Here is a 12,182-nt window from a genome sequence, read left to right on the forward strand (position 1 = left end):
TTTGGTTACATTAAACCTCCGTTGAAAACTTCGTCTTGTTGCAACAACACTGTGTTCTAGCCAGTGGAATTCCAACACCAGAAAAATCCTCTGTTCTAAGGAATAAACCATGTTGTCCACAGCACACTTGCACGTTGTGAACAGCACACGCTTACAGCAGAAAGACGACGTACCGAATGGCGCACCCACAGACTGCGTTGTCTTCTATATCTTTCACATCACTTGCAGCGCAATCTGTTGTTGAAAATTGTAACTACTGTAATATAAAAGTTTGTCCGCCTGAAAATGTGCTGCTGTCCCAAGCATATTGCAACAAACGGTGTATTTCTATCGCTACTTTTTTAGTTTATATTGCCGTTTCAAATATACCCGTCATTTTTGAAACATCCTGTACTATTGGGAAGGAGTATCCCATTATTATTCTTTTTCTTTTGCTTCTGGTCTTCTACTTCATCAAAGGACCAATCACATACAATGAAGTGTTCATGATGTGGATGCTTCACCCATCCTGCCATGATACTGACTACATCAGGGTCTGATGTGCAATGGGCTTCTATACACAAAAATTTGTAACAGTAATAATATGTGTAGCCATTATAGCACTGTCACATTACCAACTCAGGTACAATGGACACATTCTGACCAGGAATATTTCTGTACATACATCTTCTCATACCTATATATAGAAGCATGTGAACATTTTGTCTATCATTCAGTTTGACAGTGATTGAATAGAGGGCATTGGCTGTCAAGATGAGGAAGTTTACTGTCCTCGCGCTAAGCAGTCAGTATTCGATATTTACTTATTTTCATTTCATAGCAGAACATGAGGATGGAGTGTTTGAGGAAAAATGGTGCTGTTATGGCGTCCCAGAAACTGAACTTAACACATGGACAGCAATTATTCAGCAAATAATTCCAACTGAGCAATGGTACAAAAAGAGGAAAGGAAAAAACCAAAAAGTGGCTCTGAGCACTATGGCACTTAACATCTGAGGTCATCAGTCCCCTACACTTAGAACTACTTAAACCTAACTGAAACGTGAGTGGCATGCAATCGTGCTATCCCTCATTTTATATCCTTTTTTTCATATTGCCACCTCGTTATGTTAATTTCAATTTCTGTTGTCACTGAGTTGCTGCTTTGCATGCCTATAAGCGGCAGCAGCAGCGCATATCGATATAGCCCTCACGTGTTATCTTTGCTGCACTGCTAACACTTCCCGGTTGTTGTCGGCCGTGGAGCCAGTTGGAACGAGAGAGGAGGGCAGTTTGGAGCTGCCAGTCGGAGAGTTAGAATGTGGCGCTAGTTTAGTCAGGTTGGAACAGCAGTGAGGCCTGGATGTCCATGACTCGCCCGACCGTTGCCGCCACATATTACTTGAGCTGGGGACGGTCTTCGTGGATCGTCGCTCGGTCGTCCTACTGGACCACGTGAATTGGCTCTCCAATCGCTTATGTGTTGACTGTGTGTGTGTATCGACTCCCGATTTGTCTTCGTGATTGCACAGCCACTGCTGAGTGTCGTTCAAGTCTTCGAGCAAGTGTTTGTCAAAGTGTGTGGGTAGCTGGTGTCATTTCCAGTCAACTTGTTTTAAATGTTGTCGGCGTACTGGTAGTCAGTCGGTCGGTTGGAGCTGATCAGCGAGCCAGTCTCCGTGTGGCAGTCGGCCGGGACCACTGGCGGTTTCTATCCAGCGTTGGAGCGTGTGGGAGCTTTTCCGAGTGCTGCGAGGTTCACGGCTCACTGATCCAGGACATGAAAGTTGAGTGGTGATTTAATTACCGAAGCCACGTCTGCTCAAGTTGTCTTCTTGGTTGATGGTTCGCTGTTGGCGGTATTCCTGAGAGCAACAGCGAGTGTTCGAGATAGTGCAGATTTAGCCACTGTGTGGTGGAATTAACTATATTTGTCGGTTTGAAATTCAAGTGCACCAGCGGAATTTTCTGCCTTGTGGCCGTTAGTGTTCCGGTAACCTACTCTGGTCACTGATGTAAATTGGGCAGTGTCCTTTCCTCACCTGTAGTTGTTGTCAAATACGGTGTGTAGTTTTTGACACCTTAATATAGTGTTGGTTCTGGGCATTTATGTATGTTACGTTTTAGCTTTGGAATTCTGGTCGGTGGTTAGCAAGTCGTCTTGATGGTGCGTCGCTGACTGTCTCCTGGCTGTGTTGCCAGCGAATCGAGTATAGTTGAACCGACTTCTTGTCTCACCTAAACGAACGTTAAGATTTCAAGGGCACACCGAGCCCCCTGGATACTGCTGAGCGCCGTTGCCCATACTGCCTTTCTTGTTGGCGTTTAGTTTTGTATTTTTAATGCCTCATAGCCGATGGTTGGAATTTATATGCTACTAGTTGTGTTTTTAAGATCAAAGGTCTTCAGCCGTTTTGAAAGTAAGTTTTTCTAAATTCGGTAAGTCTTACATTGTCTGAAGATAAAGGTTGGGCCTTCTGCCTGTTGAAAATTGATTGTATTGTTTTAAAGCATCGGCCTTCTGCCGCTTTAAGTTTTAAGGATCTTACTTATGAAGTACTACCTTTTGGAAGGTAAAGCTGTGGGGTTTCTAGAAATATATCGTAGTTGGATTGTTCTTAAAATGATGGGCCTCCAGCCGCTTTAAAATTTTGGATTCTTACTTATCTACATCACTTGGTCTTAAATACTATTTAAAGTTAAAAGCTTTGGGCGTTCTGCCTTGGAAAATTGGTTGCAGTTTTTTTTTAAAAAAAACAAAGGCCTTCAGTAGTTTTGGTGTAAGGTTTCTTATTGGTCATAAAGCTTGGTCATAAACCTAAGGACATCACACACATCCCTGGCCGAGGCAGGATTCGAACCTGCGACCGCAGCAGCAGTGCGGTTCCGGACGGAAACGCCTAGAACCGCTCGGTCACAGCGGCTGGTGGAAGAAAAACACCCAGTCTGTGATAATATAAATTTTATTTTAAATGGGAAGCACTGCATTATCAAAAACAACCACTGGTTCATTTTTTCATAGTATTTAGCAAATAACAGTTTGTTGTATGCACGTATTTCCTTCAAACTGATTGGGGTATCGAAAAACTCAGGTATTCCGACTGTAAATGTAGTGTGGGTGGATTCCACATCTGCCGGAGTCGTCTTCAGCATTGCACTAATCCATGAATTAAAGCTTTGCTCTGAATCATTAATATAGATTACACACATAAAGATACACTCCTGGTAATTGAAATAAGAACACCGTGAATTCATTGTCCCAGGAAGGGGAAACTTTATTGACACATTCCTGGGGTCAGATACATCACATGATCACACTGACAGAACCACAGGCACATAGACACAGGCAACAGAGCATGCACAATGTCGGCACTAGTACAGTGTAAATCCACCTTTCGCAGCAATGCAAGCTGCTATTCTCCCATGGAGACGATCTTAGATATGCTGGATATAGTCCTGTCGAACGGCTTGCCATGTCATTTCCACCTGGTGCCTCAGTTGGACCAGCGTTCGTGCTGGACGTGCAGACCGCGTGAGACGACGCTTCATCCAGTCCCAAACATGCTCAATGGGGGACAGATCCGGAGATCTTGCTGACCAGGGTAGTTGACTTACACCTTCTAGAGCACGTTTGGTGGCACGGGATACATGCGGACGTGCATTGTCCTGTTGGAACAGGAAGTTCCCTTGCCGGTCTAAGAATGGTAGAACGATGGGTTCGATGACGGTTTGGATGTACCGTGCTCTAATCAGTGTCCCCTCGACGATCACCAGAGGTGTACGGCCAGTGTAGGAGACCGCTCCCCACACCATGATGCCGGGTGTTGGTCCTGTGAGCCTCGGTCGTATGCAGTCCTGATTGTGGCGCTCACCTGCACGGCGCCAAACACGCATACGACAATCATTGGCACAAAGGCAGAAGCGACTCTCATCGCTGAAGACGACACGTCTCCATTCGTCCCTCCATTCACGCCTGTCGCGACACCACTGGAGGCGGGCTGCACGATGTTGGGGCGTGAGCGGAAGACGGCCTAACGGTGTGCGGGACCGTAGCCCAGCTTCATGGAGACGGTTGCGAATGGTCCTCGCCGATACCCCACGAGCAACAGTGCCCCTAATTTGCTGGGAGGTGGCGGTGCGGTCCCCTACGGCACTGCGTAGGATCCTACGGCTTTGGCGTGCATCCGTGCGTCGCTGCGGTCCGGTCCCAGGTCTCCGGGCACGTGCACCTTCCGCCGACCACTGGCGACAACATCGATGTACTGTGGAGACCTCACGCCCCACGTGTTGAGCAATTCGGCGGTACGTCCACCCGGCCTCCCGCATGCCCACTATACGCCCTCGCTCAAAGTCCGTCAACTGCACATACGGTTCACGTCCACGCTGTCGCGGCATGCTACCAGTGTTAAAGACTGCGATGGAGCTCCGTATGCCACGGCAAACTGGCTGACACTGACGGCGGCGGTGCACAAATGCTGCGCAGCTAGCGCCATTCGACGGCCAACACCGCGGTTCCTGGTGTGTCCGCTGTGCGGTGCGTGTGATCATTGCTTGTACAGCCCTCTCGCAGTGTCCGGAGCAAGTATGGTGGGTCTGACACACCGGTGTCAATGTGTTCTTTTTTTCCATTTCCAGGAGTGTAGTTCACAGTGTCACTGTATATGGCTCGGATACATGCTAGCCGTCGCTCCAGTCTCTCTAACGTATTGGATATCACCACACTTAATCCAAATTGCTACAGTGGGGTGCGGATCAGTCTTCAGATTTCACCCTGAATGCTCCATCATCGCAGCATAGATAGCATCAGAGCACCACAGTAAATGTCCAGGGCAGACAGAGTTGGATTATACTCTGTAGTCACCTGCACACTGATGAAGGGTATTGCATGACATAGTTCTTTCTACTCGAGCCCAGTAAACCGATCTTCAACACTCTTCGTTGCGTTTGTGATCTCAACCACTACATGCCAGTCACTAACTCGTGCTTCTATGCCTATATCCAGACTTTTTGACACTCCAGCAGTAAACTTACATGTGGAGTGAACAGCAATAGCACACTGGGAGCAATTAGTATCTTCTCATCCAGTACATTTACACTCTGCCCTTACAATACTACTTTAATGTTCTGTAGTTCATTGGATGGTGCGAATATTGGAGTCCAGAACTGACCACACCATGCTGCATGAGACCCCCAGTGCAATTCTGCTACCCAGGATTATGTCTGGGTTTTATCGTCGATGAATTGCACAGACAACAGCAGCTCCTTTTTCTGCTCCTCGTGACAAGAAGCACTACAGGATCCCATTTGCTATGGTATGAGGACAGTTTCAATTTATTCAAGATGGTGGACCTTCCTCTCAACCCTCCCCAGACTGCAGGTCATTCCAAGTTGGACAATGCCACTGCTGCAGGTCCTGACATGCTGGGGTTCACCTCAGCACTTGAACAAAGAGCAAGAAGAATCATTACACAGAAGAAGACACAATAACAGAGAGTCATGTAATTAGTACCTTACTATTTCGCTTATTTCTATTCTTCTGGGGTGCCAGATGATCACAGCTGCTCCAGCTGTCCAAATCCCTCCACTGACTGAGGCCAGTGACCGATTGTGGTCGCCTTATATCCCTGACATCACAATCGTATGACCGAAAGCTGCAATGTCATTGGTTCCCATCAAAGTTTTCACCCATGACTCTGGTGGCTGTATTGTCAACTATGTCAGTCGGTTTGGGGCTGTGGAAGGGGCCTCTTAGGCATATTGACTGGGCGTTTCAAAAAGGAACACATATTCACCACAAACAACCATCTGTAAGAGTTGCGAAATACATCTTCAAATCCTCCCACTGCATCGCCATTATTTGCTAAGTTTTGTTCTTCTTACATTACTCCATGACCTTTCCTGTTCAGTCCTCCTCTAAGGTTCAATGGACACAGTCACATGCTTACAGATGATACAGTTATTAAACCTTTCTCAGTCTGACAACAGTACCTTGTCAGTTGAACACATTGCAAGATTTTTCCTCCAATTTCCAATAGGATGACACCCAAAATAAAGAAAAAAGCAATAATATCCATCCACACCAACAGCTCAGCATAGACTGAGCAATGTTTCATCCCCATTCTTTCCCAGGTGGGATGAACGGAAAGAGAGTGGTCGTGTAGTGGGAGGGGAGGAGAAAATTGGGAGGAGAAAAGCCCACGATGTCATCAGTGAGATGCTTCCATATTATTGTAGATAGGGTGGGGAGGGTTGGGAGGAAGGTCCACCATCTTGAATAAATTGACACTGTTCTCATAGCCCCCTTTGTCACACTACTTTGGTTCCATAATAGCTTCATACATCGTTAAAATGTTTCTGAAAATGAGAAAGTCTATACACAACACAGTTGAAAACATCTTTCCATCGTTTGTTGCTAGTTTAATTGCACGACGGTGAAAACAAAAAACGTTACACGGTTAAAACTTAGTAATTGAAACAATCCGAATTTACATCCTCTCGTAACAGAGATCATCATATATGTGACAATCAGTATTTACTTCATTTCATAATAGATATCATCATATAGATACGAGATGCGGTAAATACTAATTTCAGTTGCTAATAAAGCAGTACTGATGTCAGTTGCTAAGTTTCAGTTGCATAACGCTGTTGTTTTCTGACCATTGTCTAATTAAAATGGCAAAGGTCGATGAAAAGATGTCATGTATGGATGTTATCATTTTAAAATATTTTAACGATGTCTGAACGGGATCGACACTAATTGTACGAGGGTCAGTCAAAAAGTAATGCCTCCTATTTTTTTTTCTACATTTAATTGTCAGGAAATTTAAATGCAATTACATAGGTTGTAAACCACAACATTGAGGATCATTTTGTCATTTTTCAATGTAATCTCCGCCCATCTCTACAGTTTTGGTCCATCTTTGAACAAGGGCATGTATCCCAGCACGGTAAAAATCACAGCTCTGCTTCCTAAGCCATTGACGCACGGATGTTTTGACGGCCTCCTCATCTTCAAAATGAATCCCACGATGAGCTTCTTTTAGTGGCCCGAACAGATGGAAGTCTGATGGTGCCAGGTCAGGGTTGTATGGGGGATGAGGCAAAACTTCCCATCCAATTTTGACAATCTCGTCAGAGGTGTGACGACTGGTGTGTGGTCTTGCATTGTCATGCAAAAGAAGAACATCTGCCATTGATTTTGTTGGGCGAACTCGCTGAAGACGTGCTTTAAGTTTTTTGAGGGTTGTGACGTATTGAACAGAATTTATTGTGCATCCCTGCTCCAAAAAAATCAACCAGAATCACACCCTCTGTATCCCAGAAAACTGTTGCCATAACTTTCCCTGCCGATCGCACAGTTTTGAATTTTTTCTTCCTCGGCGAGCTTGTGTGACGCCACTCCATTGACTGCCTCTTTGATTCGGGTTCAAAAAAATGCACCCATGTTTCGTCCCCGGTCACAATTTTTTTCAGAAACTCATCTCCCTCCAAACGGAAGCGCTGCAAGTGTTGGGAGGCTATTGTTTTCCTTGCCTCTTTATTCTGATCGGTTAACATTCTTGGAACCCACCGTGCACAAACTTTTGAGTACCCCAATTGTTTAATAATCGTGATCACACTGCCTTTACTAAGAGAAATAATGCGACACACTTCATCTGCAGTCACCTGACGGTCACCACGAATGATGTCATCAACTTGCTGAATGTTGTGTGGAGTCACTGCACTCACCGGCCTGCCGCTCCGCTTTTCGTCAGTCAACGGTGTTTGCCCTTCAGCTTCCTTACAACGACGAACCCATCGTCTAACAGTGCTGACATCCACTGTCACAACACCATACACCTTCTTCAGTCTTTCATGAATGCGTATGGGCGTTTCACCTTCTGCATTCAAGAATTCAATCACACAACGCTGTCTCAAACGAACACGATGTCGGCCATCTTACAAACTTCTGCTGTGCTGCCACCTGTTGACACAGAAAGTTACTACTGCAGTGTATTGCAGAAGAAGGTTTGAGGAATGGCGCCAAATTCAAATTTTTCACTTAACTTAATTTTTTTAAGTAGAAAAAAAATGGGAGGCATTACTTTTTGACCGACCCTCGTATATGTTTTATGATCAGAAAAGAGTAGATTTTTGTACAAAACTAGTAAACCATCCAAATAAAGAACAGTTCACGTGCGACATAGACATTCAAATAAAAAGTAGTTGCTTTAAAATATTTACTGCGCCGGTAGCCCCGAGATTCTAAAACAGATGTTTCAATAAGTTTCGATAATGTGAAATATGTTGATCTAAGGTTGCCACCATTCAATTGTGTAAAGTTTAGTGTTCCAGTTGCTCCAATGTAATGTCAAGAGTTCAATGTGTGCCAAGATAATTGCTCTATGTATGTCATGTATATTTCAAACAAATTTGTGTCGAAGTTTTATTTTTAAAGAATTTCCTACCTATTTGTGAATGCGAATAAAACGTTCTCTGTTTTATGGCCGCGTCAATTCGAATAAAATCCCAGACATTTCGACGACCATCTCCGCCATCGTCGTCAGGAGTTCACTAACTGCCGGGGGCTGCCACAGTATCTACTATCATAGTTAGTGTTAATCAGTAACGATTGACACCCCACAACTTTCTGTCTACAGACTGTAAAAATACTATTCTTGTGAGAAGTAGCCCCTTCAGTTTATTACATTGTTGACAGAGTGTTCATCCTACCTGTGAGACCAGTCCTTGAGAAGTGACGACGTGGGTATACAATTCAGATAAATAAGTGAAGGTTTTTTGTAGCCGTGCGGGGTAGCCGTGCTGTCTAAGATGCCTTGCCACAGTTTGCGCGTCTCCTCCTCCCCCCCCCCCCCCCACTCTCGACAGAGGTTCGAGTCCTCCTTTGGGCATGTTGTCCTTAGCGTAAGTTAGTTTAAGTTAGACTAAGTAGTTTGTAAGCCTAGAGACCAGCAGATTAGTCCTACAGAACTTACCACAAATTTACAAATTTTATGTAGCTTTTGATGGGTAGTACCAAATTTGTGATTCTGTGCTTCTAACAGATCTTATTTAAGACATAGAAGGTGATTTTTCCGACAATACCACAAATGTGATGATATGTCCATTTCTGTTACAGAATGCAATTTGTCCTTTTCTTATGCTTTTGCATTATGTTCACTCCATAAAGTGGTTTCTCTGTTTTCCTATAATGTATCACCCAGTTGCTAGATGCAAGTAAAACCTTGATGGTTTTCATTGCGTTCGAACATGCTAAAGCATGTCTAGGCTCGAGAAACGTTGATGTTACATGACCTAAATGTTAACATTTCCAGTTGGCAGGAACCACTTTCTTGAAGTCTTTATGGAGCTATTCTTCAAACTCTCTCTACTACTCTTTATTGGTTTCATTTGTCACAATATCAGCGGTGCCCTCTTAGTAAAAACAGTAGCCAACGTTCCTACCTTATGGAATTACATTTTACCAAAGAGATAACGAGTCTGAATTTTATCTTCCGTGGAGATAGTAGCTCAAGTAAAGAATTAAAATTTGTGCCAAGGACGGACTTTCGATCCAAGTCCTATGAACTTTAGGCAATGTTCTCTCCACTACACATTTTGTCTGACACTGCTGCATGTACTACAGCAGTCCTTTTCCCTCCCTAACACAAGCTTCAATTCTCACCTCTCCCCATACAACTGTACCGACTACCCTAGTCCATTGCCCTCCCTAACACAAACTTCAGTTCAGTGGGCTCAGGTGTGAATCGAAGTTTGTGTTAGGCAGCTATAGTAATCCATGTAGCAGTGTCAGTGGACAGCACATCTTACTCGTAAGCAGATACCATTAGTTGATTTGGAGGAGGGGACAAAACAGCGAGGTCATCGGTCCCATCGGATTCGAGAAAGATGGGCAAGGAAGTCGCCCTCATCCTTTCAAAGGATCCATCCCGGAATTTGCCTGAAGCGATTAAGAAAAATCACGAAAAACCTAAATAACGGTGGCCGGACGCGGGTTTGAACCGCCATTCTCCCGAATAAGAGTCCAGCGTGCTAACCGCTGCACCATCTCGCTCTATTAGTAAGCAGAAGATCCGAGTTCGGGTCCCAGCCTTGGTACAAATTTTAATTCATTATTTCAACTCCTATTTTGTTCTTAATATAATATAATAAATAATAAATATATAAAATAATAAAATATTGATCTCTTTCTACCCCGCCCCAATGATGACGTTTGAAAATTTCAGATATGTTATGCTGCTATAGTTATGAGTCATGTCCAGAAAAAGATGCATTCAAATGAAGAAAAAAGTGTTGACAAGTTTACTGTGCAAGCTACCAACGACTGGTATTTCGATCGTAAATGTCGTTAATTCTCCCTGTTTTTGGCAGGCTGAGAAGAGAGTTTGCTTAATTTTATCAGCAGGTATTACTTTTACTCATTTTTATATAAGCCTGTTGTGGGGAAGGATCTTATGCACACTTTTTCTCTCTCGGCAGTGTAACCTTCCCTGACCATTCTGCCCGCTTTAGAATTGATGTTTAGGCCCCTCAAAGTTCAGAATACAATCTTATCGATTGAATTTGAAGACGCAACGGGAACGCAATTGTAATTTTGGGGATGGTAAGAGAAAACTACATCCTGCACGAATCTAGTCTTGTGCCAATAATTTTAGTAAAGGGACAGCGTGATTGATATGATTCTCTTTTCTTAGGTATGGTTTAAATGAGCAAGCCGAGAACGGAAATTACTTCGAAAAACAAAGTTAATTTTATTTTAACCAACATTAGAGAAATTTGCGAAGTTACTTCCTAACAATCTTTTGAATACACATTAACTATGGACAAAGATTATTTACTATGCACATAGATTATTTCTCCTTTGAATTACAAGCCGTGTTGCCTTTGGTTTGCATCGTCCTGTGGGGGGAAGGAAAATCTTGTAGAGCACTTCGTCACTACTACTATGCTGATACCTGCACATGCACTAGATTATCACTGAAATCCAAATATCGTGACTATTTCTCTATGCAGATTTTCTATGTACAGTGGCTGGCATCGAGCAGGACTCGTGGCTGGTATCTCCAGCGCGAAGTGCTTGAATACGAAACGATTCATCTTCGAAAAGCTACACTCGTCACAAAATTTTCAATAAGTTGTTAAAAATCGACACACGCTAGCATAAATGTTCAGCAATCGCAAAAACTGTCTACAACTCCATCTATGATCTTCCTCGGCGGTTGCAGTTTGAAACTATGCACCACGTGGCGTGTCGTAACGGAAATCTCGATCGGAGAAGATTATTCTTATATCGGATAAATTAAACAAAAGTCAATAAATGGTTCTTAATTAATCAATCGCGAAAAAGCCTCTGGAAAAATAAATTGTTAACATTAAACATATTTAAACATTCAAATACCCTTGTCCTGACTTCGACGCAGCGTTCTGAAGGAACGTCTGGTCGCTTACCTGTCTTCCAAAAAAAAACCGGTAACCGTTGCGTGGCCCTTTCTCCCGAGCAGCGCGAGATGGTGGGGGAGGCCCATGACCAACCTCTGGTAAGAAAACTTTTTTTTTTTTTTTTGACGTTCGCGCCTCTGGTCGAACCATCCTGTTCCTGTTCTTTGCCTTCCACTGACTGTGTTAAAGTTGGTAGAAGATTCTGAGACCCACTACTTCTCTGATTTATCTGCTACCACACTCATAACATTCACACCTGACCACGTACTTTAAGGAGAGGTGCGGAAATGTAAATAGGGACACAGGACGTACATATTGTAACGAGAATAAAAGACTTTGATCCATCATTGTTTCTACATGCATGTATTTGGGGCTGAGATTATTTCACTGTTATTTGATTATGTAAAGTAATTGAATTTACGCTGATAGCAACATAACACTGATTTTAACTACGTAACGAAACCTATTGTGACCTTACAACTAGCTCTTTTATTTTGCCCCCATCGGAAGTTGGTATTTTGTCTTTGACATCGACGTTACGATGTTTAAAAAACCACATTATCAATATTCAATCATCGACGTTATAAATTACAAAATGGCTCTGAGCACTATGGCACTTAACTTCTGAGGTCATCAGTTCCCCAGAACTCAGAACTACTTAAAAGGACATCACAGACATCCTTTCCCGAGGCAGGAGTCGAACCTGCGACCCTAGCGATCGCGCGGTTCCAGACTGAAGCGCCTGCAACCGTTTATAAATT

The 12,182-nt window shown here is 43.6% G+C and overlaps 1 protein-coding gene across 1 annotated transcript in view; it reads right to left on the reverse strand.

Annotated features, from left to right (window-relative positions):
- The window catches only part of LOC126267153 (follicle-stimulating hormone receptor-like), a 1,045,286-nt gene that overhangs the window by 556,384 nt on the left and 476,720 nt on the right, over window positions 1-12,182 (reverse strand). The window lies entirely within an intron of this gene.

This window comes from Schistocerca gregaria, chromosome 4, assembly GCF_023897955.1.
Source record: "Schistocerca gregaria isolate iqSchGreg1 chromosome 4, iqSchGreg1.2, whole genome shotgun sequence".
In the NCBI taxonomy this organism is placed as follows: Eukaryota; Metazoa; Arthropoda; class Insecta; order Orthoptera; family Acrididae; genus Schistocerca; species Schistocerca gregaria.